At 39.6% G+C, this 19,909-nt stretch overlaps 1 pseudogene across 1 annotated transcript; it reads left to right on the plus strand.

Moving 5' to 3' along the window:
* Positions 1-18,094: 18,094 nt before the first annotated feature.
* LOC311285448 lies at positions 18,095-19,685 on the plus strand (annotated as a pseudogene). Its single transcript has one exon. The product of its transcript is annotated as an uncharacterized misc_RNA (transcript).
* Positions 19,686-19,909: the final 224 nt, after the last annotated feature.

The raw sequence follows: 19,909 nt of genomic DNA on the forward strand, positions 1-19,909 counted from the left end.
CACAGTGCTTGACATCAAAAATGTTTTTTGGTCTATTAAGGTCAAACGAGAAGACCAGTGGAAACTGGCATTTACTGTAAATCAAATGCAATACACCTGGGAAAGAATGCCGCAAGGCCTTCACAACAGCCCCTCCATTTTTCATCGAGCTGTGGCAGATGTGCTCAGTCCCTTATTAGGGACTGGCAAAGTAGTTCACTATGTAGATGACATATTGATAGCCACAGATGAACCACTTGAGAACCACTTGCAGCTGGTTGACGAAGTGTTACAGATGCTAGGTGACGCAGGCTTTAAAATGAACAAAGAAAAAGCCCAAATTGCGCAGAGGGAGGTACACTATTTAGGATACACTCTGACTCAAAGCCACAGAGCTTTAACAGACGACAGGAAAAAATGCATTGCCGAACTGCCTCGACCTTATACTTTAAACTCGTTGCAAAAAGTATTAGGAACGGCAAACTATTTACGAGATTTCATCCCTGATTTTGCAAATACCGCCGCACCGTTGTATTCGCTTTTAAAAGGGAAAACAAAACCAAATGATGTCCTTGAATGGACCGATGAACACGAACAGGCTTTTACAGATTTGAAACAGCGTTTGTGCGCCGCGCCCGCCCTGGGTTTGCCCAACCCATCAAAAGGGTTCCACATTCAAGTAGACGCGCATGAAATTACGCTAAGTGGAGTCTTAGCTCAGGAATATGGAGGAAAACTGCGTCCAATCGCGTACTACAGCCGGAAAAAATCTCTGGTCGAACAAGGATTCGACCCATGTACACAGCATGTGCTTGCGGTGCATTGGATGCTAAAAACAACAGAACCCATTGTAGGTTTCCAATCTGTGGTTATACACACAATGCACACGCCTGTACGAATGCTGTTACAGGGCCGAATAAAGGGAGTTTCCTCCCAAAGATTAGCGAGATGGCTAGCAGACATTCAAGCGCGCGAAATCACAACAAAAAACACACAAATTTTGCCACATCTGCTCGGGGATGTTGAGGGACACCCGCACACATGCCAGCCCAAACAAGAGGCACAAAGCCTTGTCCATGACGAGCCACTTCCAGGCCAAGTGCATGTGTATATTGATGGGTCTCGATTCTGTCAAAATGGTCATTTCTATACTGGCTGTGCAGTGTGGACCCCTCATCTTCCCGAGACAGATGCTAAACGGCAATTATTGTTTAAACTACCAGCTAACATATCCGCACAAGAAGCTGAACTCATTGCATTGCAAGAAGCAATCAAGGCACACCCTGAACCGCTCTGCGTGCACACTGACAGTCGGTATTCTTTCGGCGTCGTAACTGATTTTATGGCACAATGGCAATTGAGAAAATTCCTCACTTCTGCTGGAACGCCCATAAAACATTTCAACACCATAACTGCGATATGGCAAGCTGTACAAGCGCGAGAAAACTCCATTTCCGTGGTAAAAGTGCGCGCGCACATTAACAAAAATCCAGATGTGCATGAAAGAAACAATAACATTGTTGACCAATTGGCAAAGCTGGCAGCAGTGAAAGGCGACCGTTGGCAAAACGAGACAACCTCTGTTTCTGTAGCAAGTGCTGCACAAGTCACACCCATCGACCTCAAACAGTATCAACAAGATCTGTGGGTCTCTGATGAAGAACTTGTGCCACATTTGAAACATGATCAGATGGTGAACGTAATTGAAGGCATAGTAATCCGAGATGGGAAATTTGTCGTTCCAGAAGCCCTCCAAAAACCAATAATCAAATTATATCATGATTATGCGCATGTATCGGCTACAAAAACAGCACAGTTGATACAAAAACAGTTTTGGTGGCAAGGAATGACAGCTGACATTGAAAGATGGTGCTATGCCTGTCTGGTGTGTGCAACAATTAACCAGGGAAAGCTAGGTCGAACAAACCTACGCAGACCAGAACCACCAAAAGGGCCCTGGGAGTCCTTACAATTGGATTTCATTGGTCCGCTTCCCAGTGCCAAGGGAGGGTATCGCTATTGCCTCGTGATAATTGACAAATTCTCAAAATGGGTTGACGCAATTCCCACTCGCAATAATACAGCGAACACCGTGGCACGTGTGATGGCGAACCAAATCATTCCTCTTTGGGGAGCACCCATTCAAATTGAATCAGATAAAGGGTCTCACTTTACTGGACAAGTCATGAAAAATATGTGCAAAATTCTGAACATCAAGCAAAAATTTCACATTTCATACAGGCCGCAAAGCTCTGGTATGGTTGAACGTGCGAACCGCACCATCAAAGAAAATATTGCTAAGCAAATAGCTCAACACCAAAACAGGTGGAGTGATGCTTTACCCACTGTTCTGACTGTGCTGCGAGCAACCCCATCAAAAGCTACAGGCATCAGCCCATATGAGCTTATGACTGGAAGGGTGATGAAGTTACCCATTGATCCAGAAATTTCCCCAGCAGACCTGGGGCCCCTCATGCTCGCAACTCAGCAGACGGTGTTGGTGCAATTGCAAGAAAGGTTGAAGGTGCTGCACGCCCAGGCTGGACTGAAACAACAGCAGTCAGACCTGACAAATGATGCACAATTTAACCCAACCTCTGAAACAACATTTTCAGAAGGAGACATTGTGATGGTACGCGTTTTTGTAAAATCGCTGATCGATTGCTCCTGTCTGCCTCGCTGCCTGCTGCCTGCTGTGAGTGTGTTTGCTTCGGTGCTGTAAGCTCCGTCTTAGCCTCGTATTTCTTTGTTTTGAACCATCATTTACTACAATTTGTAGTTGTTTATACTAAATACAGCTTACCCAACATCTCAGATTGACATCGCTAGCTTCCGTTACTACTAACACAACACGCTAATTCGCTACTGCTAGCCTGTTAACGCGCCACCCGTGCGCTCAGCTGTTTTATTTATTTATTTTTTCTCTCGCGCGCTCGCGCCTTTGAGTTCATAAAAGCTCAGGTAAGTAATAATCAGTCAACAAACACGGTGAGTAATGTCTTGTCCTGTTATTGTCACCTGCACTTCATGTCACATGTTTAGCATAGACTTCTCTGTTGGCAATGTAGGATTTATATGTGATAAATGTAAGGAGACAGTTAGGCTGACAGAGAAGATTTCAGAATTAGAGACACGCATCCAAACTTTAATTGAGGATAGTAAGAGTGCTAGAGCTTTAGATACTATTTTGGATGCGCCTAGCATAGTGAACTCTTTACATGATTCGGTTCCAGCTGAAGTAGAGCCTGTGCAGCCGGGCAAATGGGTGACAGTGAGGGATCGCTCTAGTCGCGGATCAAAAAACCACTCTTCCTTTCCGATTACCACAACAAATCGATTTGCCCCGCTCAGTGAAACACCCACTGAGAATTCTGTTGATTGTGCCCTAGTAATTGGTGATTCGATCACACGGAACGTGAAAATAGAGACACCAGCGAACATAGTCACATGTTTGCCGGGAGCCAGAGCGCCTGACATCAAAGCAAATTTAAAAGTGCTGGCTAATGCTAATCGTAAATTCTCTAAGATCATTATTCATGTCGGCACTAATGATGTTCGACTCCGCCAGTCGGAGATCACCAAAATTAATATTAAAGAGGTGTGTGAACTTGCAAGTACGATGTCAGGCACTGTAATTTGCTCTGGCCCCCTTCCTGTTCGCAGGAGTGATGAGATAGTTAGTAGATTGTGTTCACTGAATCGCTGGCTGTCTGAGTGGTGTCCGTGTAATAATATAGAATTCATAGACAATTGGAAAAGTTTTTGGGGCAAACCTGACCTGTTGAAAAGAGATGGTATTCATCCCTCCTGGGATGGTGCTGCTCTTCTATCTAGTAATATGGCACATAGTCTTAGAGCTCAAACATGACAAATTGGGCACCAGGTCAGGAAGCAGACAGACTGGCTAAACCAACCGTCTGCTAGCGGCCTCGCGTCACCCAGGTCAGATAAATCCCATCACATAGAGCCTCTTTCACCTAGCTATCATCATATAGAGACTGTGTCTGTTCCCCGATTTTGGAAATCCAAAAAATGTTTAAACCTATCTAAGGTTAAAAATTTAATTGATGTTCAACAAATAAAAAACAGCTATAATACAGATGAGCAAATGCTAAAGCTTGGGTTGCTGAATATTCGATCGCTTACTTCAAAAGCACTCATTGTTAATGATATGATTTCAGATAATAACCTAGATGTGCTGTGTTTGACAGAAACCTGGCTAAAACCAAACGATTACATTACTTTAAATGAGTCCACCGCGCAAGATTACTGTTATAAACATGAACCTCGTCTGAAACGCAAAGGGGGTGGTGTTGCTGTAATTTATAGTAATATTTTCAAAACCACTAAGAAATCAAGTTTCGAATATAATTCTTTTGAAGTGTTAGTGCTTAATGTAAAAATATATAGTAAAAATGATAAATCACGTTTGAGATTTGTGCTGGCTACTGTATACAGGCCACCAGGGCACCATACAGACTTTATCAAAGAATTTGCAGACTTTCTATCAGAGTTAGTATTGGCTGCAGATAAAGTACTAATTGTTGGTGATTTTAATATACACATCGATAATGAAAAAGATGCATTGGGTTTGGCATTTAAAGACATTGTAAACTCAATTGGAGTTAGACAACACGTGTCAGGACCTACTCATCGTCGTAATCATACTCTAGATCTAATATTATCACATGGAATAGATGTTGATGCCGTTGAAATTCTGCAGCAGAGCGATGACATCTCAGATCATTATCTAGTCTCGTGTAAATTACATTTAGCCAAGGCTGCAAAGCCGACTCCGTGTTACAAATATGTTAGACCTATCACTTCTGCTACTAAAGATTGCTTTATTAATAATCTTCCTGATCAGTTTCATCATTTTAGCATCCCGGATAGCTTAGAAAAACTTGATATTGCAACAGAAACTTTTAACTCTCTCTTTTCCAGCACTTTAGACACAGTTGCTCCTTTGCGCTTAAAGAAGATTAAAGAAAATAATCCAACGCCGTGGTACAACGAGCACACTCGGGCCCTTAAAGGGGACATATCATGCAAAATCCACTTTTTTAGCCCTTAATAGCAGTTTGTTGCATATTTTTAGTGTTTAGAAGTATAGAAAATTTCAAATTAGTCTCTTCAGGTGTTTCGTTGATATCTTTATATTCTGTTTTGGCCGGATTTTTCAACCGGTTTGGATTTTTCTATTATCTATGACGTTTTGTGAACTATCACGTCACAGTATTTGCAGCGGAACTGCCAAATAAGGACATCGACTACCGGCTCAACACTTGGAGCAATCCGCCATTTTTATTTCTCGCTACGAATTTGTAGTCCAAGCTCAAATATGCAGAATTTACGAGAGCGTAAGTCAAATTGTTCGGTTGTTGGATGTACTAACCCACACGCGTCATTACACTGTCTCCCAGCATCAGAACCTCGTCGGAGTGCCTGGTTGAGTTTTATTTTTTGCGGAAATATACCCACATCTGTGGGTAAAGTCATTTTTGTGTGCGCGAATCACTTCAGTGACAACTGCTTCATCAACCTCCGGCAGTATAAAGAAGGATTTGCCGATCGACTTCGTCTGATGGAAGGGTCAGTTCTTTCTATCTTTAGAGATGACGGACAGAGCACATCGGTAAGCTGTAAAAAAGCTGTACTTTCATTTCTTAAAACAAATGGTGGTCAGGGTTTAGGAGTACTTTTGTCTTTTCTTTTCTTTTTAAGTAACTTTACACGTCTGTAGCAGTATTACTGTTGTTGAGTGTCATGTTGACAATGGTTATTTAGCTGCTGTGTTTTCTGATGCTTTTCTAAACGTAGCATATTATCAATACAGATTTTTAGTGGTAAGAATAGGATATAGTAATTTGTCGTGTTAGTGTACTTGTTTTAACAAGAGAAATCGACTTTCACTTTATTTAGATGGCTAAACCAACAAGGCACAAACCAACATTTGCTGACAAAGGCTGTCAAACAAAACCCCAGATGTGCTCAGTTGGGACACAGCTTTCTATGAAAACACTCCTACCTCATGTCAAGAGTACAGGTAAGCAAAATGGGTTAACTGCTAGGCTGTAAATTTTATTATAAAAACAAAACTAAGCTAATATAACAGTGTTGCTAATACTTTTTTTTACTCAAAGGCACCCAAAGTGCTCAGATGTTGGAGTCTGCACTTCAACTACTACCTTTGTGCGAACACATGCTTTCCTGTCCTCCACACCAGCTAAGCGACACCAGTTGCTTGATATTGAGGATGAAATCACGCCAATAAAGAGACCCTGTCTGGAGCAGACCGAAGTGGGTGTTGACTCTTTAGAGGGCAGCTCTACAATGATACAAAGCCCACATGATCTAACCTACAACCCTCAGGAATCCATAAGTGCTTTGACAGAGGATACTGGACACATGTAAGCATAACAATACCAGTAAATAATTTATGCAGACTCTTTCAAGAACTAGTTGTACTATGTATATTTATGTTTGCATGTTGTGCTTGTTTGTTTCTATAGCATTGACCCTTCTATACCGACCTACAAAATGCTTACTTATATTGTATATGAAAAATGCCTCTTAGAACTTTTTGAGGTGTGCCCAGTGTGTCAACGAGGGACAAGGGTGCGGACCAGAACAGTTGGGACTTTTCTGTGTGTAGAGCAGCGATGTCCACACTGTGATTTTGTAAGAACATGGAATAGTCAACCACTACATGGAGGCACCCCAGCAGGGAATCTACAGCTTTCAGTTGCTGTGTATTCCAATGGCGGCTCATTTTTCAGAGTGGAAAAAGTAGAAACTTTACACTCAAAGCTTCAAAGTTGTAATGTGTTAAATATTGGCATACTGGAACATGTTTGTTTTTGCTTAGATATTCAGAGCAATGAGGCTGCAAATGTTCCAGCACAATACCTATAGGCGGCATGCCAGACTTTACATAGAGCCAGCTATTATATACAAGTGGAAGTCAACACAGGATGGTATAATGGAGAAGCTAAAAGAACAAAATGCCATACTTGGTGGTGACATGAGGGCTGACTCTCCAGGTATGTACTGGTCCTCTATCATTATTATTCTTAATATTCTTATATTTATGTAACAACTTCAGAGGCCAGGATTGATGCAATTACTAATATTCAGATTGTGAATCTCAAAGGACACACGGCAAAGTTCGGGAGTTACACAATGATGGATCTGAGGAGCCAGAGAGTCATTGACCTACAACTAATTCAAGTAATTAAAAATAACAGTGCATTTTCTCTGAGATTAAACCACATTGAATCATGTTTTTATTGTACTTGCAGAGCAATGAAGTGGGTGGAAGTTATCATATGGAGCTTGAGGGACTGAAACGCAGTCTTGGAGTTTTGAATGCACACAATTTATCTTTTGACTGTATTGTCACAGACCGGCATCCTCAGGTCCAAAAATACTTGAGAGAAGAAGCCAAGATCACCCACTACTACGATGTTTGGCACATAGAAAAAGGTATTTTATCAATGTCGATGATGAAATTATAGCTGTATATTGGCTGTTTTTTAAACATGTATAAGTTTACTCAGTAAATAATTTATTTTCTTGTCTGTTTAACATTTTTTTGGTCTTTAGGGATATCCAAAAAGATGGTAAATATAGCTAAAAAAAAAGATTGCACACAACTGAGCAAATGGCTTCGCAGTATAAAGAATCATATCTACTGGACAGCTGCTTCCTCAACGACCCCCCAGGAAAGAGTAGCAAAGTGGACCTCCATTCTTAACCATGTGCTAGACATTCACACACATGATGATCCTGCATTCCCCCAGTGTTTACATCCACTGCAAACTACACGGGATACAAAGCAATGGTTAAAACCAGGTGATGATTTTATTACCTTTTACTATTGAATTTATGTAGGCAATTACTTTAATCTATATTTGTTATAGCTACACCTGCATTCTGCTGGCTGGAGAACTTGCTTACATCCAAGAGGATTCTCAAGGACGTTGAAAAACTCAGTCCCCACTTGCAGACTTCAGCTGTTGAAGCTTTCCACAGTATCATCCTGCTCTTTGCCCCAAAAATCAATCACTATCCTTTCCTGGGAATGCTGTGCAGGTAAAAAGTATTGCAAAGGCGTTATAATCGCTCAGTTCACTTTTTAAATTACTTAAAATACTTTAAATTCATCCCACCTGCACTAACTGTCCTAAACAACACCCACACCAGTGGGCCAATGCATTTGTGTTTTTAGTTTGTTCAATGTTTGTATTCTGCGTGTTTTCATATAGCTTTTAAATGTATTACGTTGAAATATTAATTTTATTTAACTATATATTATTCTCTATTCTACTAGGCTGTACCTGGCGGCAATGCACTTCAAAGAAAATTCTCACCGTCTGCAAGCTACCACCTCATATGGAGAGCCCATGTACAGAATGTCTTGCCCCAAGTACAAGAAGGGAGAAAGAACTTCTAAGCCAATCAAAACACCAGCAACCTTGAGTAAGTCTTTTAGGGACTATTAATGTTTCTGTGTGTTAATGTGGTTAATTAGATTTCAATAAATCTAAATCATTGTAGCAGCATTTTAATAACAATAAAAAAGTTTTATTTATAACATAATGACGTTCTCATGCAGAGTAATAACAATTGAACCAAAGCCACACAACAAAAATAAATAACTTCAATGCCACTATAAATGGCAGTGCAATAGAACATACTTAAAAAAATAGTTCACCTCAAAGTTGAAAACTGTGTCATCATTTTCTCACCCTCAAGTTGTTTTAAAGCTGTATGAATTTCTTTCTTCTGCTAAACACAAAAAAAGATATTTTGAAGACTGTCGGTAACCAGACAGTTGTTGATACCCAATGACTTCCATAGTAGAAAAAAAAATTCATACAGGTTAGAAACAATTTGAGGGTGAGTATATGATGACACAATTTTCAACTTTGAGGTGAACTATTCCTTTCAGCAAAATAGGTTATGGAAATTATTTTCTGTCAACAGAATATGTCGACGACATCATGGAGCTGGTCTTTGAACAAGTTTTCCCTGATCCAACTCCGTATATAGATGAGGTAGAAAAGATCCCTATCCCACCAACACTCTCATCTCAGCATCCACGACCAGACAAGGCAACAGTGGTCTCCGCTTACGTCTCCCGCTTCAATCCCGGACCGGTCTGAAGCCCACATACTGTCCCTCATTGTCTGGAAACTCCTGCACAACACGCACTTTCTGGCCCAGATATCCCCAGCACCAGGAAACAAAGTTCCTGTATGCACAATACCTGTAACGACTAAAACACAAAGAGGTGAAATTACTCAGTTTGCAATGAAAATTATTACAAGATTTTGTTTCTTTGTAGTTATAAAAATTGTAAATTTGTATTTCAATAAATGGACTAAACAAAAATTCACTTACTGTACCATTCCTCTTAGATGTAATGGCCCATACTGTGCTTTGTAAACATTTATTGCATTTTGTAGAGAATACTCATTGAGACAAACAGGCTCAAATCCAGGATGATCCACCATGCATGTCAGCTGACTGGATACTTCCTCCATTCGAGCTGTAACCTAACAAATGTTTAATTTATTATGGTGGATTGTGTATACTCTAACCTAATGTACTAACAAAGCACACTTACCTTAGGAGTTTCTCGACAGCATCGATTTTCAACTTCAGTTGGCATAGTTGCACAGTTACCACAAGAACACCTGAACACATGATTGGAATAAAGATAAAAAACAAAAACGTCAGTTTTGTGGAGTAAGTAAATAAACCACATGTTAATGTAAAGTTAGCATATACGCATTATGAATATGAACATTGCAGAGATATCGTAAAGGGCAGTTTATGAATTCTGATTTGATCCAAAGCACTGGTCTAGTACAGGTGTAGCCTACCTTTTTTTTTTTTTTTTTTTTTTTTTAACGGCATGCTACTTTTACACAACAACAACATCAAACACCTACTTATGCTTCAAAAACATTTCTGTACACTAATTAGGCACAGTTCACCCATGAGAAGCAGTTGCCAAGATAGCAGTTTAGTCCTTATAATTTACAATATTGATAAAAATTTTAACAGATTGTTTTCAGCATGTTCAGAACAAATATAAAAAAATCTATCTAAAATGTTATCCCTGGACTATAAACTTTAGATTATAAATTAACACAAAAAGTTCACTATTACTTTTGTGTTTTTTTCTTTAATAGTTTATAATAACTTAAATATTATTTTGTGAGTGTTAAATAATCATTGTAAAAAAAAGAAATATTACAGGTGCTTCGTGAAAAAGTAAATTTATTTCAGGAATTCAACTTAAAATGAAAGATGGCTGTGTTAAATCTATATATGTATAAAGCACAGTCCAGAGTCAACAGCCATCTTCCAGGACATTTAGAGCACTTCATGCTTCCTTCAGCAGACAAGCTTTATGGAGATGCTGAGTTCATTTTCCAGCAGGATTTGCACCTGCCCACACTGCCAAAAGAACCAAAACCCGGTTCAATGACCATGGGATTACTGTGTAACTCTGTGATTTCATGCAATATTCAAATTTTCTGAGATTTTTATTTTGTGTTTTCACAAGCTGTAAGCCATAATCATCAAAATTATAACAAATAAAGGCTTTAAATATCTCACTTTGATTTCAATGAGTCTATACTCATTACTATACTATACTATTTCAAAAAATACACAAAACTGGTTCAAATCTTACCTGAGTGGACGACATCAGTGCGTGCGAATCAACAACACATTATCTCCCTTGAAAAGCTGTACCATGGGAGTCCCGCAAGGGTCAATTTTAGGGCCACTGCTTTTTAGTATATATATAAATGACCTTCCACTAGTATGTAATGATATTGATATAATAATGTATGCGGATGATACTGTGCTGTACACTCATGGGAAGAATGCTACAGAGGTTGCTTTAAAATTAACAAATGTAATGCATAAGGTTGTTGAATGGTTACATAATTCATGTCTCACTTTGAATACTGAAAAGACGGTAACCATGTTTTTTAAAAATAGATGTAAACTGAAGGAATGTCCTGAGGTTTTAGTAAATGGGCATGCAATTAAAAATGTGGATGAATTCAAATATTTGGGTGTTACCCTGGACCCAACTCTTAGTTTTAAAAAACATGTTAAAAGATTGAGTAGTACACTAAAATTTAATCTTATAAATTACAGATATATAAGAAACTCTCTTACCATTGAGGCATCAAATACTTACTTAAGTGCAATGATTGTTCCACATTTTTTGTATTGCATGACAAGTTGGTCCCAAGCGGGTAAGACAGTCTTAAGACCACTTGAATCATTATATAAAACAGCACTTAAGATCCATGATAAAAAAACGCGTCAATATCACCACTGCAAAATAATTACTAAGTACAATATTTTAAATTTTGGAAATTTGATAAAGCATTCAAATGTTTGCTTACTTTTTAAAATCATGTATAATGCTGTCGCTCCTCCTTTAAAAAAATGTATTACGCTCAACTCAGAAAAAAAAAGAGCTACTCGGTCAGCCACTAGAGGAGAGTGCAATATTCCCAATCGCAAAACTTCTTTTGGCAAATCAACTTTTTCTTTTGTGGCCATAACTCAGTGGAATACTCTCCCTACACACCTTATTACATGTACAAATCCTCTAACCTTTTCGAGTTTGACAAAGGCATGGTTACTGTCACAACAAAATTGTACACATTTATGAAGTGTGTGTGTGTGTGTGTGTGTGTGTGTGTGTGTGTGTGTGTGTGTTTTGGTTTAAGGAAGGGGGAACAATTGAGCATATGATAGTTTTAATTGAAAATTAAGTGTGACTGTAGTTGTAAAATTGTATATTTTAATGTTTTTTATTTTTATGAAATTTTGTTTTATTGTCTTATTGTTCTGTGAAGGGACTACGGGCGGAAAATAGCACTTGTGCTATAACCTGGCACAATGCATCTCTCCTTGTTTTGATACAAGGTTAATGTTATTTTGTGCATTGTCCCTGTTTAAATAAAATGAATCTGAATCTGAATCTATACAATTTATTAGTTTCACATTTTAAGTTGAATTCCTGAGATAAATGAACTTTTTCACGATATTCTAATTTATTGGGAAGCACCTGTATAGTAGTGGGCATGGATGGAGAAGTAAATGTAAATACAGTAACACACCATTGGGATACATCCATATGAAGACGTTGTTCAGGTTCGTCGTCTTCATTTTCATCTTGCGCCTGCGCCGGGTCCGACTCCGGCTCGAACATATAAGGCTGGATGGACAAGTCCATTGTTGACATTTTGTTAACGTTTTTCAAGTTTCTGTGCCGCTAGATAATCGTATCTCTGCTATTAAACTACAAAAATGGCCGAACGGGGTGGAGTTGAACAGAGTGACGCCGCTGCAACCTGGAGAGGGGGCGGGGTATGAAGTGTCTCATTTATATTTAAAGAGACCGCACCAAAACGGGTTGCTCTCAGAGGCACATCAGAAAAGGGGTAAAAAAGGGGCCTGTGGAGCTATAATAATGAGGAATTCAGACCCAAGCATTGCAGTTCCGCTTTATATAGACCACAAATGTATGATTTATATGTAAAAAGGAACAATTTAAAAGCATGATATGTCTCCTTTAAGAGAGCAGCCAGAAAAATCGAGCGCAACTGGAAGAAAACAAAATTAGAGGTATTTCGCATTTCATGGAAGGAGAGCTCGATTGCTTACAGAGAGGCTTTAAAAGCTGCTAGATCTGCTTATTTTTCAAACCTATTAGAAGAAAATAAACATAATCCTAGGTATTTATTTGAAACAGTGGCTAAACTAACGAAAAAGAAAGCTTCAAACACAGAAGGTTCCAAGCAGCACAGCAGTAATGACTTTATGAACTTCTTCACTTATAAGATTGATAATATCAGGGATAAAATTATAACTATGCAACCGTCTACTACAGTATCGCATCAGGCAGTGCATTTTAGTCTCCCTGAGGAAAAATTTGATTCATTCATTGCTATAGGAGAGGAAGAATTTACTAAACTCGTTAAATCATCTAAATCTACAACATGTATGTTAGACCCTATACCGACTAAGCTACTGAAAGAGATGCTTCCAGAGGTCATAGATCCTCTTCTTAATATCATTAATTCGTCTTTGTCTCTAGGATACGTACCAAAAAACTTGCAACTTGCACCATGCAACTTGATCCTTCAGAATTAGTCAATTACAGGCCGATCTCGAATCTACCTTTTCTGTCAAAGATACTAGAAAAGGCAGTATCTTCACAACTATGTTCCTTTCTAGAAAGAAATGATATCTGCGAGGATTTTCAGTCTGGATTTAGACCATACCATAGTACTGAGACTGCTCTCATCATCCGATCATGGTTGTATCTCTCTATTAGTGTTACTCGATCTTAGTGCTGCGTTTGACACCATTGACCACAACATTCTTTTAAATAGACTAGAAAACTATGTTGGCATTAGTGGAATTGCACTAGCATGGTTTAAATCATACTTATCTGACCGTTATCAGTTTGTAGCAGTAAATGAAGAGATGTCTTATCAATCACAAGTTCAGTATGGCGTACCACAGGGCTCAGTACTAGGACCGCTGCTGTTCACTCTGTACATGCTGCCATTAGGAGATATCATTAGGAAACATGGAATTAGCTTCCACTGTTATGCCGACGATACTCAGCTCTATATTTCTTCAAAACCTAACGAAACTTACCAATTCACTAAATTAACAGAATGCATAGCTGATATAAAAAATTGGATGACTCGTAATTTCATACTTCTAAATTCTGAAAAAACAGAGATTCTAATTATTGGACAAAAAACTTCCTCACGTAATAACCTAGAATACTGTCTAACACTTGATGGCTGCTCTGTTAAGTCTTCGTCGTCGGTTAGGAACCTGGGTGTGCTCTTTGATACTAATCTTTCATTTGAAAGTCACGTGTCTAGTATCTGTAAAACCGCATTTTTCCATCTTAAAAATATATCTAAATTACGTCATATGCTCTCATTGACAAATGCGGAACAATTAGTCCATGCGTTCATGACCTCAAGGCTAGATTATTGTAATGCTCTACTGGGTGGTTGCCCTGCACGCTTAATAAACAAACTACAGCTAGTTCAAAACGCAGCAGCTCGAGTTCTTACCAGAACCAGGAAGTATGACCATATTAGCCCGGTTCTGTCAAAACTGCACTGGCTCCCTATTAAACATTGCATCAATTTTAAAATATTGCTGATTACTTACAAAGCACTAAATGGTTTAGCTCCGCAGTACTTGAGCGAGCTCTTAACGCATTATACTCCTTCACGTCTATTGCGATCTCAAAATTCCGGCCAGTTGATAATACCTAGAATATCAAAATCAACTGCTGGCGGTAGATCCTTTTCCTATTTAGCACCAAAACTTTGGAACAGCCTTCCTACCATTGTCCGGGAAGCAGACACACTCTGTCAGTTCAAATCTAGATTAAAGACACATCTCTTTGACATAGCGTTCACATAATACATTATAGACTTCTATAATTCAATATTAGGCTGCATAGATTAGGTCAGCTGGAACCGGGAACACTTCCCATAAATCCTGATGTACTTGTTACATCATGAGAAGAATGGCATCTACGCTAATTTTAGTGTCTTTGTTTATCCCAAGGTTTTCCCGCAGCCTGCCGGATCCAGGCCGTTTCCAGATCTGATGAAGGACCTTCGCCTGGACCCGATGTCAACGCAGTGCTGAAGTACCAACTAGTCTCTCCCTATGGAGGATCCCTTTCCCACTCTCCAGATAACGCGTCGTCGGGAAAACTCAATTTGCGTATCTACCCCGAATTGATAAAATAAAATAAAATTCTGAATCAAAACTATAAGGAAACACCAGTAATTTGTTTAGGTTTGGTTTGTAGGGAATTCCAAACCTGCACACATATATTCAAACGCACATAACTATAGAACCCGTTCTTAATGCGCATCTGAACGCCATCAGCGTTTCTCACAGGTTCGCGTTTAAAGTCTGTGTAGAGAGAATGGTGTCGTCTTGGCGGCCCTAATTTAAAAACAAATGATCGTTGCGACGGAAGCGAATCAATCAAAACTAACTTTAGCTGGAAAATAACTTTATTAAAGAACCGCTATAAAGCCAAAACAATCTTACGTTAAATTATACATTTATCTCTGTAAAGCTGCTTTGAGACAATCTACATTGTTAAAAGCACTATATAAATGAAAATGACTTGACTTGACTAAAACAAAACGCATTTTCCCCAAGATGGCACGGGCCCTATGAAATTAAAGCTGTTTGCAACAGTTGCGTGGCCGTGACTATCAGAGGAAAATTAAGATGGTACCACATGTCCCAATGTAAACGGTTCAAAGGTTCATTGAATTAATTGTGATCTTTTTCCTTCATAGGACAGTCGTCGCAATTCCATGGAGGCCAGATGCCAGGACAGTGTCCGGACCCACCTGCATCGAATTGGGACAACGAGTCACACTCGCACACACCTTAGGATGCGGTAGATGGGTATGGAAATATATTAAGGGGCCATCCACATCATACATTCCAGTCACATACAAAGAAATAGTCACATGGCCCCCCGGATTAGCACCGGAACCAAATTGTGCAACAAAAATATGCTGTAAGACATCTTCCAGACAAAAACTTCACAAGCTACACACGCGCACCACAATTTCACCACAATATTACCGCCTGGTACCAACTTGAAGAATTCCCAGATTCAAATATTGGTAACATTGGTAGCACACACTATATGAAAATAACAACCATGGCGGAGTTCCAAAAAAATGTTATTCCACTAAGGATCTCCAACCATCCACATATAGGTGCACACACACTACAACACATAACAATACACATTTAAAGTTTACTGAACTTCTTTTCAATCTAACAAATAAGGTGTCTAATGTAACAACAATGACTTTGTGTTGGGGAATTAATTAGCTCAATCAGAATTAATATTCATAAGATATGAATATTAATGTGTTGTATACACAAATTAATTTATTCTAAATAGGGGATAAGTAGGTAGAATTTATGTGTTCAATCAGGGGAAATTTAGGTAAAGTTAGTGTTCATTTATCGTGCAAATCATCTGTCCGGCAGACAATATGCACAATTACTGAACAGAAACCTATCAGTCTATAACACCGACAAGATATCCTTCTTGTGGCCACAGAGAACGATACTTTAGGGTTTATAGACAGTTTAGATATTTACTGGTAGAGTTTTTAGAGGTAATCAACACTCTCAGAGATTTCAGCAATGTAACAATATGAGACAGATTCAGTTTCATAGGATTATGAAGTTTTAATCAAACAACTAAGATTACATGTACTAATTCAAATCACGCAGGAGTAAATATGCATAAACAAAACAACATAAGCGATCGCAATAAAACATAAAATAAGACAAAGCAACAGAATAAAACAATAACGAGGTTATAGGGGAAGAGAAAATGAGAGAGAGGAGGAAGAGAGAGAGAGAGCTTTGGGTGTGTGTAGGTGTGGCAGCGTGTGTGTTCAGGAACACGTGTATGTGTGTTTTGGCTAGGAGCACGTGGGGTGTGTTTGTCTAGGAGCGTGTGGGTGTGTCTGTCTAGGAGCGTGTGAGTTTGAGAAAGAGTGTGTCTGTAAGTCTAGGAAAAATGTGAGATTGTGTATGAGAGAATCAGAACAAGGAAGAAGGCAAAACAGTTTAAAATGTTACTTCTCAACGAGAACCCAAAGGCTATAGCAATTTCTAGTCAACTTAAACAGCGTTTCTTTTGGATCTGCAAATTTAAGGATATACAGTACTTGTTTGGAGCCCTCTTGTATGCGTCTCATGAAACAAAGGCACCTGGAACGTGTGGTCGGCCGCTTCGTCGGAGGCGAGGTTTGGTTGCTATGGTAACTTGGAGAGTTCGTTAAATTTAGCTCAAAGATAACTTAGTCTTTAAGTTGGTTTAGGTGGTTTGTATGAGAATCATCAAACTGAAATAACGTATCAAGAAACAAAGACTTAGAGTAAAAACGAAACAAAAAGAAAGCGAACGGAAGAAGCGGGTCTCTCTCTCGAACGGTTGAACTGCCAAGTTTAGAGAGCCGGGCGCGTGTTTTTGAAGGGACCACAGCCACGCCTTCCTCCCGTTCCGGAGCCAATCATCTGGAAGGGCGTGTTGCGGCCGCCTCCTAAAAGTTCGCGCCTCTTCCGTCTTGCGCTGAAGGAATAAACTTATCTGGAAACATTTATAGCCTGATATTAATAAAAGACTGCATCCTCCATGATTTTGGATTAAAGATTCAACACCGTTGGGCTGTTTGGCACAAAATGATACCGCGAACGGTGATTCTGTGATCCAACAACAAAGATACACGATGTCTCGGGATTTTACAAGCATATTACATTGGTTATAAAACAATACAGCTTATAGATATAGTAATTTGGGTATTAAGACCCTGAAACACAACCAGAAATACAATTTATATAGTTTATAGGGTATTTGTAAACCACGTGGTCAGGGTTAGTATAGTTTCTTTGTGTTTGTGCGTGTGGAGTCATACAAAGTTCACACCACGCGCTGAACTTTTGGCGGTCCGAGCCGGGAGGGTGTGAATGTAAATGTGTGTACGTGCGTTTTCCAGTCACATGGCTTGTGGTCGGACACTTGTCTTATTGTTCTAAGGTGTAAATCAGTGTCTGTGTGTTAATCAGTGTCTTAAGAAGTCCCCTAGGGGATTCGTGAAATTGCCGACATTGCGGCGCCTTGTCCTCGTGACTTCCTGTTGAGGAGTAAGCAAAATGATTCAGGGGAAAAAGATGTGTTTTTACATGACAGTCACTTGAGTTACTGAGGTGATAGGCGCCATCTGTTTTTCTGTAGGCAGTCCAGGACGAACAGAGGCTGTTTGTTGATTGGAAAGTCAGTGAGTTAATCATGTAAATTCTTGCTATCAAGGAGAACAGGGTTTTTGTGTTCTGTGAGGATCCGGGTAAGTTAATTAGATCAAGGAAGAACTGGCATTCTGACCCGTCTTTACGTTACACTAACAATAACTTGAAAACATTTGTTTGGACTGGCCGAAAAGAAGGAACATACTGTGTGGGAAAATGTGAGGCAAACATGGATAATTTCACTAGCCCTCACAATTGTTCATGGACTTTACACCATTGCTTTAACTTAACCACATGCGGTTACAAAAAACCCACACAGTGTCCGAAATTGTATACCACCCCTCCAGGGGGCATAATCAAAGGAAATGTAAATAAGACTTTACTACATGATGTCAATCTTGTGATAACACATGTCACGTATAACATCTCTAATGTGTTATCTGCTTATGTAAAACACTGCAACTTTAATGATAAGACGTATACATGGCTACAGTCACGCATCGATGATTTAATTTCTGATTACAAAAACAGACTTGCAGTTCAAATTCCATCTGCTCGTACCAAACGAGACCTGTTTGGAAATATAGCAGGCCTTTTTGGCTCAGTTAATTCTATATCCAACACTTACAAAATAACAGGTCAATCTCAATATTCAACTTGGTTGGCAAATCAGGTAGCTACTGGGTTTCAACACATCACCAATAGTAACGAAAACATTATCAAAGCGGTCAGATTTCAAGGCGCAGGCGCTTCTGACGACCAGTCAATCAATTTTCAATCAGACCCGTACCATCGAGCATGACTTAGCCTGTAGATTGTATGCACAAGATTTGTTTACTGCAGCAAGACAAGAAATTTTAGATCTTCGTCTCCATAAAACACCTAGGCATGTTTTAAATGATCTTATTGAAATTTTAGATCTGCATAGATGGCTTGCATCAGAAAGAATGAAAAATATTAAGTATTCTGAATTGCTTTCAACATTAATGATGTATACTGGAAATGAATGTACTGGCTGTATTGGGTTCTTTGCCACTTTCCCTCTAATTCACCCAGATCAAATTTATCTAAATTCCACTACCATACGCTCTATTGGCGTGGTAGTGAGGGATCAAATTATAAAATGGGATCATCTGACGGGGTATATGACTTTGAAGGGCACTGAAACCTTGTTTACCACTCGCACCTGTTGTCATGAAACATCTAGTTACATTATCTGTACCTGCAACACTCTACAACCCTTTTCTTCAAATAATTCTAAGCTCATTAATGTTCAGTCATTGCATGGTCATTCTGATGCTGTTCAAGTGTCTCACACACAGTGGTGCGTCGTCAGTGAGATGAATTCCTTCTCCTATGGAGGTCTGACCTGCCCTGCGAACCACACGTTCTGTTTGGAAGTGAAAGAGGACTTTTCAATGGGTCAGATAAACATCCTGGGGAAGGTACCAATGGACGTGGACGTTTCTCCCTGGTGGGAGGACACTTTTTATGAACAGAGCACTCAAGCTTTGGTCAAAACAATGGACTTGGTGCAAGAAATCATCTTACAGACTGAGTACCATCTCAACCAAGCTCAAGTGGAAGCGAATCTGGCGAGAAAGACTGCAGAAATCCTGTCCAGCTCCTCTACCCGCTCAGCAAGGTATGCTTATACCTGGTGGGACTGGACGTTCCGTGGATGTGTCCTCACCATTGTGATCATCTTCGTATTCACACTCTGCCAGTGCTGCTACTGTCACGGGGTGACTAAAAGCCGTAACTTTTCTTTTGTTGTTCCCCCTTCCCCCCAGACGTCTTTCCGGAAACCCCGAGTCTGATTCCGGTGGCTAGTGCGCATGAGCTCGAGACAGCTCACATTGATTAGAGATTGGCCGCACCTGTGGGAGAGAACAAAGACGCGAGTGATATGCGAGAGAAGGATATAAAAGCAGCGTTCTACAGGAGTGTGAGCATGTAAGCTGTGACGTTGATAATTCGTGGCGTGAGCTTTTCTTGGGAAAGATCGACAAGTGCAGTGTTGAGAGGACGTGCTCAGTTCATC

Source organism: Rutilus rutilus (genome assembly GCF_951802725.1).
Source record: "Rutilus rutilus genome assembly, chromosome: 25".
Lineage (NCBI taxonomy): Eukaryota > Metazoa > Chordata > Actinopteri > Cypriniformes > Leuciscidae > Rutilus > Rutilus rutilus.